The following is a 5,979-nucleotide window of genomic DNA, read 5'->3' on the forward strand; positions in this document are numbered from 1 at the left end:
TGTATAATAGGCTCCAGTTTCATCCACCTCATTAGAACTGATTCAAATGTATTCTTTTTAATGGCTGAGTAATACCCCATTGTGTATATGTACCACTGCTTTCTTATCCATTCGTCTGCTCATGGACATCTAGGTTGCTTCCATGTCCTGGCTATTATAAACAGTGCTGCAATGAACATTGGGGTACAAGTGTCTCTTTCAATTCTGGTTTCCTCAGTGTGTATGCCCAGTAGTGGGATTGCTGGTTCATATGGAAGTTCTATTTCCAGTTTTTTAAGGAATCTCCACACTGTTCTCAATAGTGGCTGTACTAGTTTGCATTCCCACCAACAGTGTCAGAGGGTTCTCTTTTGTCCACCCTTTCCAGCATTTATTGCTTGTAGACTTTTGGATAGTAGCCATTCTGACTGGCATGAAATGGTACCTCATTGTGGTTTTGATTTGCATTTCTCTGATAATGAGTGATGTTGAGCATCTTTTCATGTGTTTGCTAGCCATCTGTATGTCTTCTTTGGAGAAATGTCTGTTTAGTTCTTTGGCCCATTTTTTGATTGGGTCATTTATTTTTCTGGAATTGAGCTGTAGGAGTTGCTTGTATATTTTTGAGATTAGTTGTTTGTCAGTTGCTTCATTTGCTATTATTTTCTCCCATTTGGAATGCTGTCTTTTCACCTTGCTTAGAGTTTCCTTTGTTGTGCAGAAGCTTTTCAGTTTAATTAGGTCCCATTTGTTTATTTTTGCTTTTATTTCCAATACTCTGGAAGGTGGGTCACAGAGGATCCTGCTGTGATGTATGTCAGAGAGTGTTTTGCCTATGTTTTCCTCTAGGAGTTTTATAATTTCTGGTCTTAAGTTTAGATCTTTAAGCCATTTTGTGTTTGTTTTTGTGTATGGTGTTAGAAAGTGTTCTAGTTTCATTCTTTTACAAGTGATTGACCAGTTTTCCCCGCACCACTTGTTAAAGAGATTGTCTTTAATCCATTGTATATTCTTGCCTCCTTTGTCAAAAATAAGGTGTCCATAGGTGTGTGGATTTATCTCTGAGCTGTCTATTTTGTTCCATTGATCTATATTTCTTTGTGCCAGTACCATACTATCCTGATGACTGCGGCTTTGTAATAGAGCCTGAAGTCAGGCGGGTTGATTCCTCCAGTTCCATTCTTCTTTCTCAAGATTGCTTTGGCTATTCGAGGTTTTTTGTATTTCCATGCAAATTGTGAAATTATTTGTTTTAGTTCTGTGAAAAATACCGTTGGTAGCTTGATAGGGATTGCATTGAATCTATAGATTGCTTTGGGTAGTATACTCATTTTCACTATATTGATTCTTCCAATCCATGAACATGGTATATTTCTCCATCTGTTTGTGTCCTCTTTGATTTCTTTCACCAATGTTTTATAGTTTTATATATATAGGTCTTTTGTTTCTTTAGGTAGATATATTCCTAAGTATTTTATTCTTTTCATTGCAATGGTGAATGGAATTGTTTCCTTAATTTCTCTTTCTGTTTTCTCATTGTTAGTGTATAGGAAAGCAAGGGATTTCTGCGAGTTAATTTTATACCTTGCAACTTTACTATATTCATTGATTAGCTCTAGTAATTTTCTGGTGGAGTCTTTAGAGTTTTCTATGTAGAGGATCATGTCATCTGCAAACTGTGAGAGTTTTACTTTTTCTTTTCCAATCTGGATTCTTTTATTTCTTTTACTGCTCTGATTGCTGTGGCCAAAACTTCCAAAACTATGTTGAATAGTAATGGTGAGAGTGGGCACCCTTGTCTTGTTCCTGACTTTAGGGGAAATGCTTTCAATTTTTTACCATTGAGGATAATGTTTTCTGTGGGTTTGTCACATATAGCTTTTATTATGTGGAACTGTGTTCCTTCCATTCCTGCTTTCTTGAGTTGTTGTTTTGTTTTGTTTTTATCATAAATGGATGTTGAATTTTGTCAAAGGCTTTCTCTGCATCTATTGAGATAATCATATGGTTTTTATCTTTCAATTTGTTAATGTGGTATATTACATTGATTGATTTGCAGATATTGAAGAATCCTTGCATCCCTGGGGTGAAGCCCACTTGGTCATGATGTGTGATCATTTTAATATGTTGTTGGATTCTGTTTGCTAGAATTTTGTTAAGTATTTTTGCATCTATGTTAATCAGTGATATTGGCCTGTAGTTTTTTTTTTTGTGGCATCTTTGTCAGGTTTTGGTACTAGGGTTATGGTGGCCTCATAGAATGAGTTTGGAAGTTTACCTTTCTCTGCAATTTTCTGGAATAGTTTGAGTAGGATAGGTGTTAGCTTTTCTCTAAATTTTTGGTAGAATTCAGCTGTGAAGCCTTCTGGACCTGGGCTTTTGTTTGCTGGAAGATTTCTGATTACAGTTTCAATTTCCATGCTTGTCATGGGTGTGTTAACATTTTCTATTTCTTCCTGGTTCAGTTTTGGAAAGTTGTATTTTTCTAAGAATTTGTCCATTTCTTCCAAGTTGTCCACTTTATTGGCATATAGTTGCTGATAGTAGTCTCATGATCCTTTGCATTTCTGTGTTGTCAGTTGTGATCTCTCCATTTTCATTTCTAATTTTGTTGATTTTATTCTTCTCCCTTTGTTTCTTGATGAGTCTGGCTAATGGTTTGTCAATTTTATTTATCTTCTCAAAGAACCAGCTTTTGGCTTTGTTGATTTTTGCTATGGTCTCTTTTGTTTCTTTTGGATTTATTTCTGCCCTAATTTTTAAGATTTCTTTCCTTCTACTAACCCTGAGGTTCTTCATTTCTTCCTTTTCTAGTTGTTTTAGGTATAGAGTTAGGTTATTTATTTGACTTTTTTCTTGTTTCTTGAGGTACGCCTGTATTACTATGAACCTTCCCCTTAGCACAGCTTTTACAGTGTCCCATAGGTTTGGGGTTGTTGTGTTTTCATTTTCATTTGTTTCTATGCATGTCTTGATTTCTTTTTTTATTTCTTCTGTGATTTGTTGGTTATTCAGGAAACGTGTTGTTCAGCCTCCATATGTTGGAATTTTTAATAGTTTTTCTCCTGTAATTGACATCTAATCTTACTGTATTGTGGTCAAAAAAGATGTTTGGAGTGATTTCAATTTTTTTTTAATTTACTAAGCTAGATTTATGGCCCAGGATGTGATCGATCCTGGAGAAGGTTCCATGTGCATTTGAGAAAAAGGTGAAATTCATTGTTTTGGGGTGAAATGTCCCATAGATATCAATTAGGTCTAATTGGTCTATTGTATCATTTAAAGCTTGTGTTTCCTTGTTAATTTTCTATTTAGTTGATCTATCCATAGGTGTGAGTGGGGTATTAAAGTCTCCCACTATTATTGTATTATTATTAATTCCCCCTTTCATACTTTGTCTTACATGTTGCAGTGCTCCTATGTTGGGTGCATATATATATTTATAATTGTTATATCTTCTTTGATCCTTTGATCATTATATAGTGTCCTTCTTTGTCTCTTTACACAGCCTTTGTTTTAAAGTCTATTTTATCTGATATGAGTATTGCTACTCCTGCTTTCTTTTGGTCTCTATTTGCGTGGAATATCTTTTTCCAGCCCTTCACTTTCAGTCTGTGTGTGTCCCTTGTTTAGAGGTGCGTTTCTTGTAGACATCATATACAGGGGTCTTGTTTTTGTATCCATTCAGCCAAACTTTGTCTTTTGGTTGGGGGATTCAACCCATTTATATTTAAGATATTTATTCATAAGTATGATCCCGTTGCCATTTAATTTATTGTTTAGGGTTCGAATTTATACACCCTTTTTGTGTTTCCTGTCTAGAGAAGATCCTTTAGCATTTGTTGGAGAGCTGGTTTGGTGGCGGTGAATTCTCTCAGCTTTTGCCTGTCTGTAAAGCTTTTGATTTCTCCTTCATATTTGAATGAGCTCCTTGCTGGGTACAGTAATCTGGGCTGTAGGTTTTTCACTTTCATCACTTTAAGTATGTCCTGCCATTCCCTTCTGGCCTGAAGAGTTTCTTTTGAAAGATCAGCTGTTATCCTTATGGGAATCCCCTTGTGTATTATTTGTTGTTTTTCCCTTGGTGCTTTTAATATTTGTTCTTTGTGTTTGATCTTTGTTAATTTGATTAATATGTGTCCTGGGGTGTTTCACCTTGGGTTTATCTTATTTGGGACTCTCTGGGTTTCTTGAACTTGGGTGACTATTTTCTTTCCCATTTTAGGGAAGTTTTCAGCTATTATCTCCTCAAGTATTTTCTCATGGTCTTTCTTTTTGTCTTCTTCTTCTGGGACTCCTATGATTCGAATGTTGGGACTTTTACATTGTCCCAGAGGTCTCTGAGGTTGTTCTCATTTCTTTTCATTCTTTTTTATTTTTCCTCTCTTCTTCATTTATTTCTGCCATTCTATCTTCTACCTCACTTAACCTATCTTCTGCCTCTGTTATTCTACTGTTGGTTCCCTCCAAAGTGTTTTTGATTTCATTTATTGCATTATTCATTATATATTAACTCTTTTTTATTTCTTCTGAAAACGAAAGTGAAGCTTCTCAGTCATGTCTGGACTCTTGCGACCCCATGAACTGTAGCCTACCAGGCTCTTCCGTCCATGGGATTTTCCAGGCAAGAATACTGGAATGGGTTCCCATTTCCTTCTCCAGGAGATCTTCCCAACCCAGGGATTGAACCTGGGTCTCCTGCATTGTAGGCAGATGCTTTACCATCTAAGCCACCAGGGAAGTCCAAAGTGAGGACACAGTCCTTGTTAAACATTTCTTGCATCTTCTCAATCCTTGTCTCCAGGCTATTTATCTGGAACTCCATTTTGTTTTCAAGATTTTGTATCATTTTCAGTATCATTATTTGGAATTCTTTATCAGGTAGATTCCCTATCTCTTCCTCTTTTGTTTGGTTTGGTGGGCATTTATCCTGTTTCTTTACCTGTTGAGTATTTCTCTGCTTTTTCATCTTGTTTATATTGCTGTGTTTGGGGTGGCCTTTCCGTATTCTGGCAGTTTGTGGTTCCTCTTTATTGTGGAGGTTCCTTGCTGTGGGTGCAGTTGGACGTGTGGCTTGTCAAGGTTTCCTGGTTAGGGAAATTTGTGTCTGTGTTCTGATGGGTGGAGCTGGATTTCTTCTCTCTGGAGTGCAATAAAGTGTCCAGTAGTGAGTTTTGAGATGTCAGTGGATTTGGTGTGACTTTGGGCAGCCTGTATATTGAAGCTCAGGGCTATGTTCCTGTGTTGCTGGAGAATTTGCATGGTATGTTTTGCTCTGGAACTTGTTGACCCTTGGGTGGTACTTGGTTTCAGTATAGGTATAGAGGCTTTTGATGAGCTTTTATCGATTAATGTTCCCTGGAGTCAGGAGTTCTCTGGTGTTCTCAGGATTTGGACTTAAGCCTCCTGCCTCTGGTTTTCAGTCTTATTCTTACAGTAGCCTCAAGACTTCTCCATCTCCCTTCCAAAGACATTGGGCTGCCTTTCTGGGTGCCTGATGTCCTCTGCCGGCATTCAGAAGTTGCTTTGTGGAATTTGCTCAGCGTTCAAATGTTCTTTCAGTGAATTTGTGGGGGAGAAAGTGGTCTCCCCATCCTATTCCTCTGCCATCTTAGGACCACCCCAGTTTGAGCATTCTTATCAGGAGAAGCCAAATTCATAGAAACAAAAAGTAGAATGATGGTTTTCAGGGGCTTGGAGAAGGAAATGATGAGGAATTGTTGTTTAATAGGTATAGAATTTCAATTTGGCAAGTTGAAAAAGCTTTGGCTATTGCTTCCACAACAATGTAAATATATTGAACACCCCTGAACTTGACACTTAGCAATGGTTAAGATGGTAAATTTTATGTTATGCAGTTTCTATCACAATAAAAAATAATTTAAAAAGATACTATCCAGCTCAGAGCTATTGTGAATGTCAAATAATACATGACAAGTGCTATGTTAAAAAAAAAAATGATTGAAACTTTGTAAGTACCCACAATTGTCAACTTTTATT

General features: G+C 36.8%; 1 non-coding gene across 1 annotated transcript; it reads right to left on the reverse strand.

Moving 5' to 3' along the window:
• Positions 1–4,647: 4,647 nt before the first annotated feature.
• TRNAC-ACA (transfer RNA cysteine (anticodon ACA)) lies at positions 4,648–4,719 on the reverse strand. Its single transcript has one exon. It is a non-coding gene; the product is annotated as a tRNA-Cys (tRNA).
• Between the last annotated feature and the right edge of the window lie 1,260 nt (positions 4,720–5,979).

The sequence above is a fragment of the Bubalus kerabau genome, chromosome 8 (genome assembly GCF_029407905.1).
Source record: "Bubalus kerabau isolate K-KA32 ecotype Philippines breed swamp buffalo chromosome 8, PCC_UOA_SB_1v2, whole genome shotgun sequence".
Taxonomy (NCBI): domain Eukaryota; kingdom Metazoa; phylum Chordata; class Mammalia; order Artiodactyla; family Bovidae; genus Bubalus; species Bubalus kerabau.